The 23,413-nt window shown below is 36.3% G+C and overlaps 2 protein-coding genes across 2 annotated transcripts in view; one reads left to right on the top strand and one right to left on the bottom strand.

The window, feature by feature from the left end:
* The window catches only part of dpr12 (defective proboscis extension response 12), a 231,958-nt gene extending 209,900 nt beyond the window's left edge, over positions 1-22,058 (bottom strand). Inside the window, exon 1 of the mRNA XM_015334504.2 lies at positions 20,559-22,058. The gene's annotated coding sequence lies outside the window, so the exon portion shown is untranslated. The remainder of the gene's footprint in view (positions 1-20,558) is intronic.
* LOC149032981 (uncharacterized) overlaps positions 1-23,413 on the top strand; it is a 78,204-nt gene that overhangs the window by 26,861 nt on the left and 27,930 nt on the right. The window lies entirely within an intron of this gene.

The raw sequence follows: 23,413 nt of genomic DNA, 5'->3' as shown, positions 1-23,413 counted from the left end.
GTAAAGTATCTATCAGGGCGCTATTTGAAAACTAGGTCATATCGTTCCTATAAAAATCTTACGTTAGAGCCTTTCCTTTTTGTAGGAAAGAGGGTCGAAAGCTTTACGCGTGCAAAAGAACCAAAAGAAAGAAAAAGAGAGAGAGAGAGAGAAGATTAGAAAATCGAAGTGAAGTTCGCTTTCCGTGTTAGCTCGTTGTAGTCCCTACGTCGATTTGGAAAGCACCGTTTTTGAGCAGAGCGGAAAGTACTCGCTCGGAGATATTGTCGCAAACACGAGGTGGGCGTGTGCACATTTTCTCTCTCTCTCTCTCTCTCTCTCTTTCTTTCCCTTTTTCTCCCTTGTGCGCGAGCGCACCCGTTTGTCGACAATACGACAATGCCCTTCCACCGATCCTGCACCGTTTTCAATTGCATTTGCAACGGGTGTGACGATCGAACGAGAAAGTTGTCGTGCCGTGCACATGTATCTCTATATGTATAAGAGTATGTGTATTTGTCCTGTGTGTGTATGTGTATGTGTCAGAGAGGGGGAGAAAGAGGAAGCGAACTAGGACAGAGGAGTGGGTGGTGAGTAGCCGCTTTGGTTTTGTGGGTGGCACACGGATAGATCCATATGACGTGTTTCGCAAAATCCACTTGATTCTCTGCTGAACGCAGCAACGGTAACAGCCACCAGCACTACCAGGAACCAGCAGCACTTCGCTTTGGTCAACCCATTCGCAAGATATGCGGCACGTGCGTTCTGAAAGCTATCCGTAATCGGTTAACCACCAGCTGCCTGTGTTGCACGCCACTTGCCACCGATGATTACAGATGATTCGAGATTTCCACTTCGCATGAGAAACAACAGCTATCTTAAACGGTTTGCTTGAACTCGTTCGCTTAAGTTTCGTCTGCTGTCGAAATCGTAAGTTTGTCGGACTCGAAACTTTTCCGGAAGGTCTTGTTACATTCAACTTTGTTTTATAATTCTTCCTTGTCTCCGTTTAAATTCCTTCTATTCTTATCTCACTTTCGTTACAATTTAATTTATTATTTATATATATATATAATGAGAACACAATTTCTTTTACAAATTTTTAACGATGAATTTCAAAGAGATGCAACATTTCAACGGAATTACTAAGCATTCAACAAGGTATTATCAGAAAAGTACATCAGCTCTTAAGTCGGCATTAAGCTCCCTCTGTACAAGCCAATGCGTACAATCTTACTAGCTATTATACATAAGATATCTATTTTGAAGGAAGTTCTATATATAGTCGACAAAAATCACGAAACTCATCTCTTATCAAGAAAGGTGCCAGCTAACCGATCGATGCACCTTAGTTGCAGTATTGCTCCCTGTGTTTGCGCTCATCTATGTGTAACTTCTATGTGTTTGTGTGTGCACAGAGGTGCACGAACGTGGACCTTCTCTCGACCTTATCTCATGGCACGTCCCTTCCTCCCTACCCCTACGTTCACTTCGACCCTTACTCGCGCGTTCCCTTTGCCCAGCAGACGCGAGGAATTTCACAAGGTGTCCGGAGCTCGTCAGCCAGTCTACAACTCGTACTACTCCTCTGTATTCTCGCCTTAAGTGTCTGCCGCAAGCATCCCTTACGAGCTGAACCCCTCTCTCTCTCTCTCTCTCTCTCTCTCTCTCTCTCTCAACCATTCTCCCTTTACCTTTCTACGACTATCTACGACTATAAACATACCTACTCTATCCTATTCTTTACTCATTCTAAGTCCCTTTTTATTTTCTGAGTTTCTACTTTTTTCGAGAGAGCCTACCTACCTACTTCTCATTTTCTCTAATTTTCCTCTCTTCTTCATACACTACGATATTATCGTTGAAAAATTTTGTCGCATATTTTTTAACAACTCTGTTCTCATCTACCTGAAATCATGAACGAGATATCATATGTCTGAATGGTTTTCGTCGTTACTTTTACTTTTATTTTTTTATTTTTCTCACTTCTTTCTCTTTTCAATATTACCATAGAGGATACAAGAGAAATCCGTGCCACCGTTCCGCTACTTGGTTTCGAACGGCATAAAATTTCTCTCTTTCTCTTTCTCTCTCTTTGTTTCGTATTTTAGTTTTCAATATCGTTCCACTCTCTCTCTCTCTCTCTCTCTCTCTCTCTCTCTCTCTCTCTATCTATCTATCTATCTATCTCTTTTCTTTTTTTACTCTTTCTGTCTCTCCCTTTTCGTGTTCGTACCGTTGAGCTCTTTTCGCTATTTCGTTACACTAAAATTTTATTTTCATGACGTGGAAATACTTTTTTGTTTTTTTTTCCTTTTTATCTCGCGTCCACGAGGGAAAAATAGTTTCCGACGATACTGCGCGAAAATCGTGTCACTATCGCGACGATAATAAGCGCCAGCACGTCCCGCTTATTACGAACTGTGCGAACGCTACTAGTTTTTGCGGTATATCGTACGTATCACCGATAAGCTATGGCTTATCACGATGAACAAAACGTACATCACAGCATGCTCTCTCTCTCTCTCTCTCTCTCTCACACACACACACACACACACATTCTCTCTCGTTCCCGTCAATTAATTTATGTTTCTTCCATTGTGTCCCTCGGAGCTCCGCTATGATCGCGCCGATAGAACGTTTCGAATTTCGTTTCACCGTAGATTATTTATGGAGGTTTATCTGTTAATCGCAACGCAACGGACTACTAGGTGTTATTTTTTTCTCTCTCTCTCTCTGTTTTTCTCTTTTTGTTTCTTTCATTCGTTCAATGAATATTTGCAGCGGCGACCTATCATCGAGCAATACCTATTATCTTTCTTCTCTCTTTCTTCCCCCTCCCCCAACAGTCGATGTCGAATAGTAAACAATGTCGTGTCTCCGCCAAAATGAAACGTGAACTTTCCATTTCTCCAAACGACTTACATCCTATACCATTTTACTCCGTCAACCGTTTTTCATTTTTCATTCGTACGCTTTTACAACTTAAAATAAGAGAAGAAGAAAAAGAAGAAGAAAAGAAGAGTGAGAGATTTCTTTTTTTCAGTAAGGTTTTTTTTTCTTCGGATTTTGTAAGAGAGTAGAATTGAGAGTGAAATACTTAAAAATAAATGTGAAAGAAATTTCACGAAAGAATCCATGACGAAGGGTCTCTCGGTTGGCTTATTAAAAAATAAAAATAACGATGAAATCTGTATCACCAATTTCAGTTGGTATACCTCGAATAAAATAATATCTGAGAAAAACCCTGGGCAACTTTCTCTCTCTCTCTCTCTCTCTCTCTCTCTCTCTCTATCTATCTATCTATCTATCTATCTATCTATCTATCTATCTATCTATCTATCTATCTATCTATCTATCTATCTATCTATCTATCTATCTCTCTTTCTCTCTATCTAGGTGAGAAAACTTGTATGACCTCAATTAAGTTCTCGTTCTATATTATCCTCGCGAAAATCGATAAGAACGTTATCGATGATCTAAAACTTATCGTACAATCGAATAAGCAAATCTGATCTCTCGTCGTGTTAGCATTTATGAGACTTTGGAAACTACTCCTTCATTGTTTCGTTATAGAATTCTAATATTGCGCACGTTCCTGCCACATAAACTGATACTAACAACAACGGGAAGGAGGTACGCGTGCAGTATCGATAATACTCCCAGTTGCTTTCCGTTCAGTACCCTCGTACAGCCTCCTTGAGTTTCGACAGGAAGAATAAGAGTGTAGAGAGAAGAGAAGTAAAGAGAAGAGAAGAGAATAGTAGTGAAGTTAAGTTTAAGAGAAAAGATAGATAAAGAGAGAAAAAGTATGAATACCGAAGAAGAGTAGATGGATAGGAAGAGATAGAAAAAAGATTTCAAGTGCTGCTAACGCGGAAGTAGTACTGTGGGAAGGCGTTGCCGCAGGCACGCTCCACTCAAAGTGCTGCCCTAAAACTTTAAATCTTGTATCTAACGCCTATGCGACATTCAAAACTCTCATTCCTTTTTCTGTCATTTTCTTTTCCCTTTATTTCTCGGTCTTCTTTTCCGCTCTCCCACCACACCTCCATTTTTTTCTTTTTTTCTCTTTACGCCTATCCTATTCCCGTTCTCTTTCTTTTTTTCTTTCTTTCTTTCTCGGTCTCATGTATACGTATAGCAGATACGCACTCTCCTTCAATTTTCATCCCCGAGTCGAGTCCTCGGCTCCTGTTTACTTTATGCTTTAATACCGAGGAATGGTATTAACGGTAGGTTTCTCTCTCTTTCATCAAAGAAACTCGGGCGAGCGTTAATCTAGCTGAAGAATCATTTCGAAATAAGAGGTGAGAGATTTTAAAGACCGACGCTACGCGGCCCGTTTTCTCTCTTTCTCTCTTTCTCTCTTTTCATTCTTTTTTTTTTTTTTTACTTTCCTGACACAAGGACGTTAGCACTTTGAAAAATTTCTCATCATGCAATCAACTTAATCATCTTTTTTCTTTTCTTTCTTTTTCGTATGCAATCAAATAATATTCATTGACCCAATCGTTCAAATTAGATCGCATCTATTTCCATGTTCGTGTGTGGGAATAATATTATAATATAGTAGTAAATATATACATATATATGTATATTTTTTTATGCATTATAAACAGGCGGACAGAATCGATTATTGAGAGCCAATTGCATTTTACCTGATCTCTCCTTGATTATTATAATAAGTGCAATACTCGCATGTAATCTCGTATTATGATCAAACCGCATAAAGATCTTTATCTCTCTCTCTCTCTTTCTCTCTCTTTCTCCCTCTCTCTTCATGATATTTAATGACGTCGTATTTCCACACACATAGAACCAGCCAGCAGAATCGATTAAACGCTTCGTACTCGATAATTTCGCACAACGCGAATTCGTTTCATAATGGAGAACGTTTCTAATCTCGGAACGATTAGCCAACCAACCAGCCGATCGACGAGCCGTTTATACCATCGAATATCGAACAGCGGAAAATCGTTTCGGTCCGGTCCGGTCTGCTGCGGAAATTCGTTGTGTTTTTCAACGATTGTTCCTCGTTTGCCGACGACAACGAAAATGTGTTATAATAGTAGGAAGGGATAGAAAAAGAGATTGGAGGGAGAAGGAAAGTGAAAAAACGCGAGAAAGAGAGAGAGAGAGAACTATATGAAAAGCAGTTATTTACAAAACCATCGCATCGTTTTCGTGGCCCGTATTATTTCTACCCTATACCACTGCGGTGATAAATTTCGTGAGACTTACAATGGAAACGAACGAGCAAACCAACGTACTACGTAGCTACCGAACGAGATATCCTCGACTTGGCAACGATTCTGCAAGTGCACGCGCGAATGCATGAGCGCGATTTAATGCTTACCCCCTCCCCCTCTCCCCTCAGTACGCATTATTAAAGGATTATTCCACAACGAAAGGTGCGTTTATTGATATTCATTATTTTCCCCCAAATTACAATTACATCGATTTACTACCATTAACGTTATTGTTGTAATTATTATTATTATTATTATTATTATTATTATTATTATTATTATTATTATTATTATTATTATTATTATTATTATTATTATTATTATTATTATTTATAAATTATAATCATTATCATTTTCATCACCATCACTATCATCATCATTATCATCGTCGTTGTCGTGATCATTAACGTTATTCACGTTATAAAATATTTGAAAGAATATAAATACTAACAGGTACAATTTCAAATCATTCGAAACTTATAAATATGTGCTTCATTTATGTTTCATAGAAGCATTATGAATTAACAATGCTAATGAATACATCTCACAGGGAGGACTTTGTAATTAGCTGCGTAACGAGCCCTAAGAAACAAGGAAGGAGAGTAATTAGTCTTCGATGAAAATAAAGAACGTAACAGTTGTTCGAACGTGTTTCAAACTCTCACCCTCCCTCAATCTTTCCCCTTTTACCCCCTTTATTCTTTTTGTATCTGTCCATTCGTGGAAAGTAACAGACAAAAAAAAAGGGAAAAAAGAAAACGAACAAAGACTAAAAAATAGGTAGAGAGAGACAAAAAATGAAACCAAAAACAAGGAGGAAAAAAAAGGAAAAGGACACGAGTATTCATTGAATTTCTCAACTGGAGCTTCTGCCGAAAGCACACTAGTCTAAAAATACGGGACGACAACCGGTCTCTAACTTAAATATTTACCGTTAAAATAGTACCCCGGAGGAAAATAAATATGCATTTACAAGCGCAAATTGTGTACACGGAAGATGGGATGTATAAGAGATGGTCGAGAAAAGAAAAGGAAGAGAGAGGATTATTAAGAAAAAAAGAAAAGGGAAAAAAAGAGAAGGGAAAGGTAGAAAAGAAAAGATGAAAAAAATATAAAAATGTAACGAAGCGCCACAAATTTGCTTCTATTTCTTTCTCTCTCTCTCTCTCTCTCTCTTTCTCTTTCTCTTTCTCTGTCTCAGTCTAACTCTGTACTTTCCGTTGATAATTTTATTCGTGATTCTTACCGATTTGAAGCTTTGAAACGATATTATTTTTATTATCATAAGATATTCATTCAAATCCATTTTAAAAATTATTTTCCCGTTAAAGACTGTAAAATCTGAAATATATTATAATATAATATCATTTAAAGGACTTAAATTGAGTCACGTTGAAACGAAGAATAAAGGTAAAAAGCGAGATGAAAAGGGAAAGAGTAAAGTAGGTAGTGGACGAGGATAGAAAATCCATTTGCAGGACCGACGATTCTTCTGGCCTAAGCAGATAATACCTTACATCCTGGAAACCTGATTGCCTGGTATACGGTAGTCGGACGTGGCCAGGCCACCGGAGAACAGCAGCTTGTTGTATGTATGTACGTACCTACGTACGTACGTAACTATGTACGAAAAAGAAAGAAAGAAAGAAAGAGATAGAAGAAAAGCCGGACTGAGGAGGACTAAAGGGAGAGAAAAACAGAGAAAACGAAGAAGTAGACAAAGAAGGAAAAAAAAGAAAAAAACAGGATAAAGAGGAAAAAGAGGCACGGTGAGGAGGAACGGCAGTGTTACCTCGAGCGATAAACTTTGCTGGAGCGATCCTCGGGGAAATAAAGTTCCGGAATGGTTGCGAAGAGTACCGAAGGCCTCCGCCCTGTTTTACTCTACCCTTCTACTAGCCACCACCTTTTGCTACCGCGTTCTTGTTCATTCTTTTCTTACGCCTTTCTTTTCTTTTCACTTGAATCGCGCGGGAAACATCAGCATTTCTTATATGTTTCCTATATTTCTTTTCTTTTTCTTCCTCCATCGTCTTTCGACTACAACAGCCAACTATGATCTTGTGACTCGTTTTTCTTGATTACGTGACTTTTAATTATTTTATCTTTACGATTAGAAATGACGCTTTTTGCAAAATTTTTCAAAGGATAAAAACAAAATAAAAAAGGAATTTTCGGTTAAATTATGTATTTATAAATGTATGGAAAAACTAAATTAATTAAAATAAAGTTTGTTTTAGTTCTATGTTTGTTTTAATATATATGTATGTGTGTGTGTGTGTGTGTATGTGTGCGCCCGATAATATAACAAATTTACTCGAAAAATTATAATTATATTTAAGAGAAGAAAGTTTGATAATCATGTCTGATATCGATGAAAACAAAAAGGAACATTATATAAAATATCAGAGAATCTTATAAGCTTTAAAACGTACCCGAAGATTATGTGCACTCGTTCAAACTTTGGATTCGAATAATAACGAACCTAAGGTCTTTACTTGAACTTTAAGATTGTAAGCAAACAAAGAAAGCTATATATACCTATATATATGGAAAGAGAGAGAAAATCGAACGCTCTTACGTTAGCTCTTCTATCATGGAAACGTCGAAGAGACGAATCTATCTAAAGGATTCAACTTCCCGATTTAGGTACTCACCGAAAATTCGGCCAGCGAGTTTAACGAGTAAAAGCTCATGTCTAAAGGTACATCGTCGCTCGCTTACGTCTAACGTAATCGGATTATTTTGATCGATCGACTCTCGAAAGTAACTTTCGTTCGCAAACTCTGATAAAGAACATAAATTGATTATACCATTTATGTGTAAATATAATACAATGTTCTTGTAAGCAAGAAGTATTGTGATCTCTGACTAAAATATTTTAGCTTGTTGTGTCATGTTTTGATATAACTATAGAAAGATCTTTCGATAAGATTTTATTTTTACAATTAGAGAATAAAAAAAAAGAAGAAGAGAGAGAACACAAGTAAAGGAAAGAGGTCGAAGGAAGGAAGGAAGGAAGGAAGGAAAGAAAGATCGTGGTTAACGATAGTATCACTTTACCTCTGAGTTTAAATCGTGTAAATAAGATCGTTACGGTATAAGGGCCCGAGGTACGTGATTCTTCGTAATTTATTGCCAACCAGGATAGTCGTTTTGTCGGTTCGCGCGTCGAAGCAAAGCATTTCCCGTCCAATTACGAGATCGATATAAGGGAAAAAGGGAATACAAGCAGATATATTCCATTCTTTTCATTCCAACGAAGATCGGCGTATCTATTTTTGAAATATAACTTGGAAAAAGTCTTACGCATTTTATGAAACGTCTCATCACGTAATATAAATATATTTTCTCGTACTCTATTAAGTTATGGAAATATTTAATACAAGTGTTTTTCTTAATATTTTCTTTTTTCAAATAATGTTTTATTAACTATAATATATAAATATATATATATAAAATGAATTAGAGAGATATTCATACCTGTTTTTGTCAATTTCAAATAATCAATATATTTCTAAATTCTTATTCCTAAAAAAATATTTTAATTTTATAGATAGAATATATATATATATATAATATTATAGATAAAAATCTTATTACAAACGGGCATTTTATTTTAATAAAAGCAAAGATTTAACATAATTGATAATGAAATTGGTCTAACAAGATATGTTTAATTGTCTTAAACGTATAATTAGATGCAAAAGAAGGAAAATCAGATTATACTTACAAAAATAATCATTATATTTTAATATCTTACGTAGGTAAGAATTCTTTAAAATAAAAAATGAATTTTTTTTATTATCTAAATAAACCGATATTTCTTTAAAAATAAAATATTTTTCTGCAATCAAAATTTATATCAATTTGAAAGATAAATTAATCCTAAAAAATAAAATTGTGTGTATACAAATTTTGGAATCTTTGCATTGTACAAGCAAATAACAAAAAACGAATAAGAATATTCCACGTGACTAACTTCACATAAATTTGTTTTTATTTTTATACACGATTAAAAAAAAAGAATATCTCCAAATAAAAAGGGAAAGTATAATAGTTATCCCATAAATGTGAAAATTATAGATTTAGTCACAATATCAATCACTGTCTCCTCTCCTCTTTGCGTAAAGTCGAGTCTCCTCAATCTCAAACTGGTGGTTTCTCTTAAGGTCGGAACAAAAAGTCGACATTGAAGTCGACGTACCGTGAGGGTTAGGAAGGTGCGAAGAAGAGGTATATATAGACGATACCACGCATAGATATAGGGAATTTATAGACGATGTAGTCACGAGCGACGAGTCAGCGAGTCGGACGGAAATAGATATACGTGATAAGGAAGACGCACAGGGGGCGATAAAACCAGGTCTTCCAAGGTGTGTATATATATATGTGTGTGTGTATGTGTGTATGTGTATGTGTCGATGAAAGAGAAAGAGAGAGAGAGAAAGAGAGAGAAAGAAAATGTGTCTGTGTGTGTTTCAATGTGCGAGAATGATAAAGATAGTCGTAGACAGGCTGACAGGGACAGAGTCAAAGAGAAAGAGAAAGAGAAAGAGAAAGAGAGAAAGAGAGAGAGAGAGACAGAACACGATGAAATGGCTGATCGTTATTAACGAACCAAGTAGCTCGTTACCGGCTTATTATCTAGCCGGTTATAATCAAATTGAATTAGAACAATTAAGTGTACCGTGAAATTTCTCCGGCACTGATATCATCCCCAACGTTCGCAAGATCCTTGCAAGATTCTCGAAAGACGGTAGATGTTAGGTGTATAGTTAACTTTGTAGCCATATCGTTTCTCAAAATTGTCGATATAATTCATTTAAAATCTGGAAGAATATTCAATATAATGACGAATCGTTCGTATATTCCCACGAAGATTGTCGACACGAAACCTAGAGATTAGACGATTAGAGGCTTTCGTCTAGATATTATAACATAAGCAAAACGTCGTTGAGTCGAGTTGAGTCAAGCGTGATGAATTTGTAAGAGAAAGAGAGAGAGTGATCACGTACTAAGATAAAATTATATATAAAAGCTTTTCTCTCATCGGAAAGATGTAGGTAATAAAAGAGCTGTACGCGGGCGTTAAAGGATAATTTATGCATAAATCTCGTTGAGATTCGCCGTAACTCGCCTCTATAAATTTCCCTTACACAGTATTATATTGCTACACCGATAAAGAGTATATACTATAACGATCTTTTGAAAATTAAATGCTAAAAAATATAAAAAGAAAAAGAACAATATTATCGGTATGCAACGGGTATAGAGGAGCATAAAACGAAACGCGCTTTTATCGTTGGAATTCCGGATGGATGTTTTCATTTCCCTTTGAATTTTCGATATATGATAGAACAGGACGAACTATATAAAATTCCGTTTGAGATCGGGCTGTTGGAAAATTAACGCTCGATGATGTCAAGTCGTTGACTGGTAGAGAGGGTAACTTGCACAATCAGTAGCCATTCTCTGATCGGTGAAGCATAGTATCGAATCGGCAATCAGAGAGAATCATCTGTCAGAAACGTCACTGAATAACTTAGCTGAATTAATGCGAGTCATTCGTTCAGTGATGCACAATAAAAACAACAAAAATGGAAGGATAATTTCAAAAATTCCAAAGCATTTGATTGCATTTCTAAACAAAAAATCCAAATTTTACCCATTAAAACATCAAATTTTTCCTTCATACCTTTTCATCAACCGATTTTCCCACAATGTTTACCAACTAATAACGGATAAATGATTTTCTAACGTGCTAACGACGTATCTTTGCTATAACACGAAAGATCTTGATCTTTGAATCGATTCATCGATTCAATAGATACAATATTACGATATTCTAGTATACTTAACGACGATTAGCTAGAGGAGAGATTAGGCTTTAGAATTTACGGCTAATTGCTAAATGAGAGAGAGAGAAGGGAGAAAGACACTTGGCCGATACAAATTAGGTCGACATTAACATTCTAAGCTTATGGGTGTTCGAGGATTACAAGGGAAGAAATACGGAAGGAGAAGATGATGCTCGATTAGCGGGAACGTTGTGGATCCTCGGGTTAACGAAAACACCACCAATTCTATAACTTTAATTATTCATACTCTTAAAGAATGTATGGATTATATGAATGCATAAACGTGTATATTATAGGATATGTACATGTGTACTTTATAATATACCCATTTGTTATATATATATATTATATATTTATTATATATTTATTATATATTTATTATATATTTGAAATATGGAGATAGTAAAATAATTGGTATATGAAACTAATGTAAATTTTGAATAGTCGTGTCTGCAGTATTTGGGCCGACGTAAAGTATGCGAATGATGTTGAAGTTACACTTTGTAGCATCTAAGCGATCGAAAAGAAGGGATTTGATAAGACTGTACGTTAGATAACATTCTCAAACACACACTTTTCTTAATACGTTTAAAATGAAAAAAGTATGTAATGCTAATGGAAAAGAAGTAGAAGGAAGAGGAGTGGGGGAAGAATGTTGCCTTTCGATTCGATGTGTTATCAAAATCAATGAGTAAGCCAGGAAAACGATTTGCAATCGCATATAAATATTTCAATAATCTCCGATAATTGAGAAACGAAACGATATGGAATCGCATTAATTCCCTGATATAATCGAGTTTATGGAAGGGCCGTTACGAAGATTTTAATAATTTCCCGTAACGAACGAGATCGAATCGGGGCCATGCGGTCGTCGATGTGATATCCGTGTGTTGGATTTGTGGGTGTGGGTGTATGTATGTGGTACGGGTGCGCCCAACAATAGCGTTAGAACATGAGGACGCCTTGTTGTTCCTCGATGATCGTAAAGGAAATTCGTTTCACCGTTCGTGCGAACAAACGAACGAGTTTCTATCCTAACACTTTTAAACATTCATTATTTTTCAGACTGTGCTTATAAATCATTCCATAGCGAGTTCGTAGGTTAAATTGATCATCCACATTGGTATATCGGGAAAGTAAAATGAGAATCAAGCCTGATAAAATGCTGTAAATTTCGTATTTAATTCGGACAATGACTATCTATAATAGCTTGCGAATGTCATTAAGCCAATTGCATGGAGGAAAGTTCATCGACACCGGCATTCGATTGGCGCAATCAATTTCTCTATGTACTATCTATTTTGCACATTGGTTGTTCCCGTTAGTGAATAAAGCGTGACTATAAGCTGTGCGCGTTAACTGAAGCCTCATGAAAACAAAATAATCAGTGGTTCACTAATTGGTTCGCGAGGAGACAAACACAAAGGAGCGTCGTGACTAATTAGCATCCGTCCTTTGGTTGGAATTACTCAAATCAAACGTGTCGACTATAATTGTTACGATTGTCTACAAAAGAAATTACATATGTATCTGTTCTATATTAAGTTGAAAAAGAAAATTGCGAGTAAATATCAAAGCCCACACGATGTTATATCTTTAACTCTTTCCGTTAAAGAAGAAAAAAAGAAGACCCGTGGAAAAGAACAGAAGAAGAAACGCGAGAGGAATGAAATCGGTAGTCCTTGGGTATGCACTAAGCGACTCACTTTTCGCAATACAGAAAGAAAAAAGAACGAGAAAGATAGAAATATAGAAGATAAATATAAAAATGTAGCGCACATACAGCTCACGTTTTTATTATACGGACGTAAACATAAGGTCGTTAAAATTTTCCTCGCAAGTAACTCCGCCGCGAGATAACAAAAAGAAGAAAACTCATGCAAGAGAGGGATAGAAACAGAGAGAGAGAGAGAGAGAGATAGATAGAGAGGTAAGGGAGTAAAGCAAGTAAGAGCACGAGACTATGAGAGTAGAAGAAAAGAATAAAATACGTCTAGCTTGTGGTTAAAGCCGACGGCATACGGTTGGATGCTACTGCGTGGACCATTTCCTCACTTTTCTCTCTCTCTCTTTCTCTGCTCTCTCTTTTTTACCGCTCGTCAGAGAAACTAAAGTCTCATCTAACGAAAGAGAATTTATTTGTCGAGTGTCGAAATAACGTCGACGGTTTCCACAACGTCGCCATTGCAGTCATCGTCGTCGCCGTAGTCGTCTACATGCGAAGACTTAAAATGGCCCTATGTCGTTCCTTTCTCATTTGCTTCTACCATAATAACACCATCATCAATTTCAATCACGAAAGGGACGCCCGCGTCTTTTAGCTTTCTTGAACTTATATCCTCTTCTTTTTCTTCTCATCTACCGTCAGTGTTTTCGATCTCATGCACGTACACCAGTAAACGCAAAGTTTCCCGAAAAGGAAGATTCAAGACTATCTTCCCCCCCCTTCTTTTTACCTTTCTCTAATATACTAACTCTAACATGACCCGTCTAATATCAATCTGAAAGGAAGAAAATTTTCTTAACCATATTTATGCATATACCTTTAACAACCGTAACACACCGTTAAGAATCTCATAACGTTGTTCCTTCCCTTCGTCTACAATCTACAATGACGTGGCAATTAAAAATTCATGTCTAACGTGTTAGCTTCATTAATAGATATCCAATTCGTAACGGTTAATTCGATGTAAAAACCTTACAGGTAGATAGGTACTTGATGGTAAAAAGGGCGTAAAAGATAAGGCGATAGGCCGTTTAAACGCCTTGGGGTTTACAAGAAAAGGGTAGTTTCTCTTACTTTCTCTCTTGAGGGAAAAGGGTAGACATGAGGAAAATTCAAATCTCACTGAAACCCCTGTAATCTCGATTTCGATCAATTCGAATAGAAAAGCTAGAACGGCTTATAGATATATGTATATGTATATATGTATAGATGTTTTTTGTCCACGATATATATATATATATATATAGGGTGTATAGTCATAAATATGCAAAATGTCGAAGGACTAAGGATTATCTCGGTCTAATGAGTAGGCAATTAATAACGAGGTTGAAAGGCGATGTTGAGTGGTGAGGAAAGTACGAATGGTTAAGAGACGGTATACCGTGAGGAAGCGTTAAAGACAAAGACAAAGACAAAGAGAAAGGAGAAAGAGAGAGAGAGAGAAAGAGAGAGTAATAGAGAGAAAGGGATCATTCGTCGACACAGCACGGTTCGTAATTTCCTGACGTCGTTGGCCGACTGGAAGGGCAAAACGTCGAGGGATAGCAAACTGGGGCGGCTCGTAAAATTAACGTAACTATGGCAAAGCCTCGAGTTCTCAGCCGCACGAGCGACGTGTCTGCATCATGATCAATGGCGTGTCGCGTTGGACGCGCTGGGACGACGATGGCTTTGCTCGCTACTAGGCTGCTCCTACCAATGGAGTCGACAATTTATAGTGGTCTAACGGCCTTGAGTTCTCCCCGCGAATGCTGCCCAAGGTTTTAACTTAATCGTGATAAATCGATCAACGAAGAATTAGCGTCGAAAATCGAACATCCTGCTACCTAACCTTCCGTCTGCACCCTTCCTTCCATGTATATATCCTCGTGATCCTGAAGAAAGATGTGCTCTTTGACATATATAGGTTTTATTTAAAAAAAGCTTACGAGAAAGATTGATATATCCGACATGATCCTTCTTTTCCTTTTGATAACATGACGAACAGGAAGATGACGGATACGATTCGATAGTAGCAGCAGAAGTTGCACTTCTAATGGTATATTCATGAGAAATGCATTAATAAACTTTGTTACGATCATGCAGCTTGATTCCCAAATGTAACGGGTTGTTCTTTTTTTTATTTTTAAAGATTTTCTTTTCTATAGATAGTATTAATTTACATATTACGTGCGTTGATTTATGATGATCGTTATTGAAATATCAAAAAAGAACAAGAGAAAGAGCGCTTGTTGTATCTATAATAACAATAATGCTAATCTAATGATAATGATAGGATTGATAATGGTAATGAATTTCATCAACGAAAACAGATATTAGCAACGTCCAACGTAACATTCATTAAAGTTCAATTAATGATTTTTATCATCGAGATTTAACATCCTTCTCGTTGATAAAAATAACCATAATATATCCGTCTGCTATCAACATACATATGTCCAGAAAACATAAACTTTGATAATAATACAGAGTTCAATGCAAGGCTCCATAAAAAACATTTTTCGGGTAAAAATCAACTGATCATTCGAGCGAATGAGTTTGCTTGTATTTGTGCGCACACATATGTGTTTGATGAATAATAACGTATTATTATTAATTCCGGCTAATATTTCATCATTTACTTTGAACGTATTATTATCTGGATGAATGATAAATATGAAGGCGTGTCAGTAAAACGCGTAATGTGTCTGCACAAATAGTACTCACGCGCTTTTATCGTGAACGATCGCTTCTCAGTGATTACACGATACGTATTTCAAATAAAAAGAAACGAATGCCATATACATACGATGAATGATCCTTAAAATCGTACAAAATTTTTACTTGAAAACAATTAATATAGTTTGCTTAGGATGAAGATAATGAAGAAACCTAAAATCGTGTATGTGGGGATAACATTTTATCCTTTTTTTTTACTAACATTTGAATGTTTTTTAATATCAAAATCGTTTTAATACCCATTAAAGTAAGAATAATGTAAAGTATTGCTAAAAAATTACCTATCTATTAAGATACTTCGAATATAATACATCAGATTCTGATATTTTATTGAATTAAAATTTTTAACTTGAGATTATCGCTGACATTAAAATAAGTATATTAGTTTAAACAATCCTAAATTATTACATTATTATTAATTGGCATTAGGAACTCGAAAGTTTATTACCACAAATACCAAATCCCGTCAGTGTTTCCGTCCCTGAACGGGACTCTCCAGTCTCATAGTCTTCGTAGCCTATTTCTTTAAAATCCAATATTAAATATTAGTCCAATCCTAAATATTAATAAAATCTATTAGAGCATTAAACATACCTTAAATGATTGTTAATTAATTGAAAAAAATGTTTAATGTAGTCTAAAAGCACAAAATATAAGTTCGACGAGCCATCCGTTTCGAAATTCACCTTCAGTCTGATAGGTTGTCATCTGTCAGAATTATTTTATTCAACGTTGTTTATATGATTTTCTAAACATTGCGCATGTGTGCAACGGTAATAATCTATATAATTAATAGAATTTAAGATTTTAATGTTCTAATTTTAGCATTTTTACATTCTAATGTAATTATCTTATCGCTGCTGCAAAGTGATTACTTCGAGGACAAAAATTTCCTGTAATATAAGTAGAGTGTATTAAAATATGAAAATAATTGTTAATTAATCGAAAGGAATGTGTATTGTTGTTTAAAAGAACGAAATATACGATTTATCTACTGTCCACTTCGAAATGCACTTTCAGATTGACAGGTGGTCTTCTGTCAAAATTCTTACATATAATATTGTTTATATAACTTTCCGAACGTTGCGCGTGTGTAAAAATGCTAAAATTAGAACGTTATAATCTTAAATTCTATTAATTATATAGATTATTACCGTTACACACATGTGTAACATTCGGAAAGTCATATAAACAAGATTGAATAAAAGAATCTGACAGATGACAACCTGTCAGTCTGAAGGTGAATCTCTAAGAGGACGTTACGTTGAACTTATATTCCGTGCTTTCAAACTACATTTAACATATTTTTCAATTAATTAACATTTATTTAAGATATGTTTTATACTCTAATAGATTTTATTAATATTTAAGATTGTTTAAATTAATATACATTTTTTGAACGTCAGTGATAATTTCAAGTTGAAAATTTTAATTTAATAAATAAATATCAGATCAAAATTGTTTAATATTTGAAATATTTTAATTGATAAGTAATTTTTTAACAAATGTACTTTATATTATTCTTACTTTAATGGATATTAAACTGATTTTGATAATAAAAAACATTTAAATAAAAGCAAAAAGAAAAGAATGACCAATCCTTAGACATGGTATTCCTCTGTTTTTACTGTTTTATCATAAAAGTACGATTTTTAGATGTGTGAGGGCGTTTTTTGTACATTATTTTCGCATTTGCTTAATTATATACACATAAATATGTTATAAAGGTATACTAATGTATTTATTTCTTAATTATCTTTATCCTAAACACATTAAATGAATAGTTTTCATGCAAAAATTTAGTAACCGTAACAGTGTACGAACATTCAATGGATAGGTAAATATATATATATAAACTTATAAAAGTCCTAAATTTGTAATGAAATATCCTATCAATCTTTTTTTCCTGTCTCTGGATTTATCTAACTAAACGTGACTATTCCTTCGTGACTTGCAATTCAATACCATTTGTCTAATGAAAATTGAAAAAAAGAGACCAGGACTATAATAAAAAAAAAAAAACAAACAAAAATTAAAACAATGTATGAAATACATAATTGACAATCGCGGAAAAATCATCGGCATCCTTTGTCGACGTAACGAACCGTAACAAAACGCATCTCGACATTCCATCTCTCTTTTCTCTTTCGTTCATATGCGCACGCTATTTAAAAGAATAGCATTTCATTTTTATCATCTATGTCAAGCATAAAGCAAACAAAAGAATAATGCGTGGGCAGAAGACACACTTTTCGCGTCGAACGAAATATACACTTTATCTGTGTTTCTATGTGTTATGTATGTGTGTGTGTGTTGTGTGTGGTGGTATATGCGCGCACGTATGTGTGGCTATGTGCATGTTGCCTTAGGTTGGTAGAAAAGGGCTGGATTACGCGTCCTTGACACGATTTTCTTCATTGTTTCTCTTCACGTATATTTATCATACTATATGTATATGTATGCGCGTGTGTGCGTGTCGCGTGCACGTGTGCTTGCACATTTTCACGGAAAACTGTACAAAGCTATATAGATTATTCGTAGTATGCGTTGCATCGAAAGTTTCTCTCGAACGGTCGGTTGCCGTGATAGAATACATGCGTTGGATAATAGTCGAGATGAAGTTTATAGTAGGCGGCATGTCTACTACGTTGAAACATTAAGACTCAAGACACGCAAACAACGTCTGTACGCCTACGGCATGATCAATCGTGCGTCAACTCCAAGGCGAAGGCTTAACCTCGTCGGCACCCGGTACAGCCAAAATTTATGACGTTCCGAGTGCTTTTGGCTAGCATATTACTACGTCTGGGCAGATTAATCATACGAACGAATGTAGGGAAAGTTTGAAAACGATTCTACATTTCAAGAAATTTTGTCAAAACGAAATATTTCTGTTAGTTTACTATTTACTTAATACTAATGTTATATAATTATTATAACGATTATTTTCATCTATTATTATTATTATTGTATTTATCTGTATATATATATATATATATATATATATATATAATCTTCATAAAATTAATAAATTCATCCTGTCTTGGTAACATGTATTTCATTATTCACATTCATATTATTCTCTTTTTTTAACTCTTTATTTATTATTAATATTTATTATTAATAACGAAACGGTATTATAGGGAAAATTAGCATAATTGATTATACACCATCGTTGATTTCTCGTCATATCAAACATATTACGTATTACATTATTGTTAAATAATTGATTATATTTATATTAGCTTCATTAATATGAAAAATAGCATATATATATATATAATATTTGGCTAAACGTGTAATGACGAATTCACAGAAAAAAGCATAACGAACGAACAAACGAACAAGCGAACATTTTTACATTCATTGAAGATCTTTTCTAAAAATTAAGAGGAAAATACTTAAAGCAAATATCTTCCTTATGTTCTCGAAGCAACGTTACGTGCGAATAATATTATCTTTGGTAGTACTTTACACAAGGAAGGTAAGTACGTATACGTATCTAATGAGTTGAGCTTGCAGGGAGAGTAAGCGCAGAGTATAATGAGAATGAATTATGGAGATGCGCGAAAGTAAACGGCGCGAAGTAAGTGTCGCGCTGCGATTTTGCACATCTCTCTCTCTCTCTCTCTCTCTTTTCTTTCTTTCTTTTTTTTACCTATCTTTCTATCTCTATCTCTTATCCTCTTAATCTATTATTCTCACGATCGTTACTCATCAAATTTTAATTAACTTTTACATTAATTTTTGTTCTTCCTAATATACACTTCGAGTTACTACAATTGATACATGTTATTATTAATATTAACGTGTACTCCACGTTACAAGATCACATAGCAATAATTTTGTTACACCTATGTAGAATGTTTTCTCGTATTTACCTGTTAACGTTTTTTTGTCACGAGTATTAAACAGAACGTGTTTTGTATTCTAAAGCGAAAGGCGTGATGCGCGTATGCATTTATTGAGTGGGGATATCATGCAAAAACTTGTTTGTTCTAAAACGCAATAGAGAATCGTTTCGGGAATACAAAAGCGAGAAGACATTTAAAGATTGTTCGCGGATAATTGAATTCTTGCACTTGAATTTTAATACTCTGAGAAAATAATCCGTTCACGAATACGACGTTGTCGCATCGAAATTATTTGCGCATATTTGATTTCATCGTTGAGAGCAAGAATTTTGATTTATACCATTAAAAAAATATTACAGGATAAAAAGGAAACGTTTAGCGAGTTATACTTCATATTTGATCGTATTTTATAATCGAATAATATTATTACAATTTGAATTGTCCATAAAAATGTTTGAAGAGTCTGAATAAAAATTATGTTTCATTTCTTAATATACGATAAAGGGTAACGTTCTTCCAAGAATTTTGATATCCTTCAATCAACATAACTTCGAAATTCCAACGTTTAAGATTCCGAAAGATTTCATGGGTGTACTAAGTTACAGACACATATATAGACGCTTTCGGTAAATATCATAAAAATCTAAGGATCCAAGAACGAGATAGATTCGTTCAAGAGATCTATAAAATGACTATGATATCTACATTATATCATAAAACTCAACGTTTCAGTACGATTTCGAAGATCTTTGTAGCTAACTGCGGTCGTTCATACGTTAAACGAAACGTTCAAATATTTGTCGATGATTGGAATAAAATTTCGAACGATCGGTTAAAAAAAAAAGTCGAACGGCAAACGGCGAACAAGTCGAATCATTTTCTACGTTCAATCACGATGAAATTAGAGTATAACAGTCGATTTGAAATCATTCGCGGCATTTGATATCGTGGAACAAAGGGTCGTTGATTCGATTTTAAAGATGAGAAAAAGATTTGAGATTTACAAAAAAAAGGAAAGGAAAAGAAAATAGTAGAAAATATCAAAATAGAAGGTGTAAAAGAAAACGAGAATTGCCATTTCGTGGCGTGATATTGAGATTAAATTGAAATGTTGTAGTAAAAAAAAGATACGCAAAAGAAAATAAAATAAGGATAGAAATAGACTCACTTTGAGCTCGATGACGTGGTACACGGTCGGTCCTCCTGAGGGGGACCAGTTCGTTGTCGTGAAAAGAAAAAGTTATCGTCGAACTCCCTTTTGATTCCCACGACGACAACCGACACACTGTTGTGGGCGCGCGCGCACACGCACGATAGTAAAAAGAACAAAAATATCGCAATATCGAGTTCGTTGTTTCAACCCTCAACCGAGGGCTGCGGTCGAGAACACATGACGATCATCGCCTTTGTCCAGGATCGTCGATGATCCTGTTCTCTTTTGTTTTCATATGATATACACACAAAGAAAAACGAACTAACTTGATTTTTGACTCGGACACAACGAAGATACGTTATCGAAGGTTCCTTGAGTATCCTTAAACGTAGATATCCTTTCGAGGAAACTCTTAAAGAGACGCAGGACGCACGACCTTCCTCGATCACTGCTTCAGGTACACTGTCACGTCACACCGCTGCACTCGCGGCCACGGCTAGCGCACGTACCCCGAAAACGTACTACACCACTCAGTTTATTCTCTATATCGTAGCTTTTTTTTAAATTTATCTCTTTTTGTCTCTTACTTCCAGTTTAACTTTCTTCCTCTCACTCTCCAACTATCTCTCTTTCTTTCTCTTTCTGTTTCTCTTTGTATTGTTTCACTCTCTTTCCGCCGTATTATATTATAAAGACTTTTCGTCGGTGAACATCCTCAAAGTAAACCGTGTCAGCTCTTCGAGATGATAATGTAACAGCGACGGTGGTAGCTCGTGTCGTCGATGTCACCCCTGCACTCTTTACCTTTTCCTTTGCATCTTTCTTCTTTCCTCGAGAGAAAAAACCAAGGAAAATAAAAGCAAGAAAGTACAATCACCAAGTTAAATTCTTCTCCCTAAATCCAAAAGCATCGATAATCCTACTGTTGATGTAAGATATCCACTTTTATTGCAGCGAAAAAAAAGAAATAGGACGACGAAAGAGAAAAAAAGCGAGAACGCGCGCACGTAGCCACGCACGCATGCACGTACGCACGCGGCCAAATTTCAATAACGACGAGAACAACGACGAAACCGATGACGATGACGGTTAAAATGACGACAACGACGACAACGACAACGACAACAACGACAGTAACAGCGACGACAACAATAAGGATGACGGTGACGGTGACAGTGTGACGGTGACAGTGACGATGACAACGACAACGGCGGCGGCGGCAAGTAGAAACCCTAAGAGAGAGGAGAGACCCTTAGGCTGGATCCGTCGAGTTTCCTTTAGCCTCAATTTTCGGTCCCCGCCACCCCCGCGTTGCACAGGCGCGAACCGCTTTCAGAATTTCCGAGGGTCGAGCGCCGCGCACGCTGGAGCGACGAGGAGGAGAGTGCCTGGTGGGAACACGCGCGCGCAAGCATGAGAGAGAGAGAGAAATAGAAGTCGAGTGGAACCGCGGGGGGATGCGAAAGAGATGGTTGTGGGGGTGTACTGGATCGAGGTCGTCACTGTTCTCTCTCTCTCTCTTTCTCTCTCTCTCTCTCTCTCTCTCTCTCTCTTTCTCTCTCTCCTCTCTTCTCCCTTTACTCTCGCACACGTTCGGTGTAATTCGAGAGGACCAAGAAAACACAGCCTAAACTGCACTAGCCTCTATACGAGACTTGCATATTATATCCTAATAGTCAATAAATTATTTTTTTCTTTTATTTTTCTATTAATCTTATTTTATCTCTAATTTCTATTTTTATTTTTATCGTTTTCGTGTTTATATTCCCTCGTGTCGTATAAATAGTCCTTTTTCTTTCGTATGGAAAGTTATACGTCGTCAGTGCGACGAAAGGATCGTGGCTAGCACCGTGGCTGCTACTGTCGGCGCTGCCGCTCTGCGTGGCCGACAATCTTCCTTTGGTGGGGATTTAATGGTGGGGAGGGTGGCGCAGGCGTTTTGCTGCACCAACGCATTGATCCCTGGAATTCGTGGGGACGACGACGATGACTACAACGACGACGACTACTACTACTACTACGACGATGACGACAACGACGACAACAACAGCAACGACGGCGACGACGACGACGAGGACCAAGCGCGTGTCCACCCTTGACGAGAGAAGAAGGAGATAACGAGGGCTGCTGGTAAAGGTGAGGTAGTGGGGATTGGTAGGAAAGAGAGTACCGACCCTTCCGAGCAGAGTCGTGTCTGCTACGAACCTTGAGTGTCGCCTACACCTGCGGATCACCCAGCGACTACCCTCTTTTTACCACCTCCTTCCCTAGCAAACCCTCTCTTTCTATACCTCTTTCTCTTTCTCTTTCTCTTTCTCTTTCTCTTCCTCTTTCTCTTTCTCTTTCTCTTTCTCTTTCTCTTTCTTTCTTTTCTTTCCTTCTTTCTTTCTTTTTCTGCCGCTTGAACGAGACGACACTCAGTCAGCCACGATCGAGGATCTCTACGACTGATCGAAGACTCGATCTCACAGATCACCTCCTACCAAGTGCGCTGAGTAAAAGTAATCGTCGAAGAAGTAAAAAGGACGAATTCGTAGATCGTGCACCGCAAACTTTTCCACCGATCGTTTCTACCTTTTCTCTCTTTCTCTTTCTCTCTTTCTCGACGATTTTCTTTACGATTGTTATATTTTTCCTTCTTGTTTCTTACTTTTTTTTCTTTTCTATTTTTCTTTTCTTGTTTGGTGTTCAACACCTTCGATCGTTGAGCGAAAGACCGGCTTTCCGCTCGATACGAGATTGGATTTATTTGTTATATTCTTTAAATGGATAATGTATTTCGTTTTTCGATGTGAACCGACGGCACGGTGGCCTCCATTGTGATGAGATGAATGCCAAGGATGAAGAGCTACGGTAGGAACTAAGATAAA

The sequence above is a fragment of the Polistes dominula genome, unplaced genomic scaffold, assembly GCF_049000335.1.
Source record: "Polistes dominula isolate Pdom_NZ unplaced genomic scaffold, Pdom_raw_medaka contig_31, whole genome shotgun sequence".
Classification (NCBI taxonomy): Eukaryota; Metazoa; Arthropoda; class Insecta; order Hymenoptera; family Vespidae; genus Polistes; species Polistes dominula.
The sequence above is the reverse complement of the archived record's forward strand: the minus strand, read 5'-3'. Positions and strand labels throughout refer to the sequence as shown.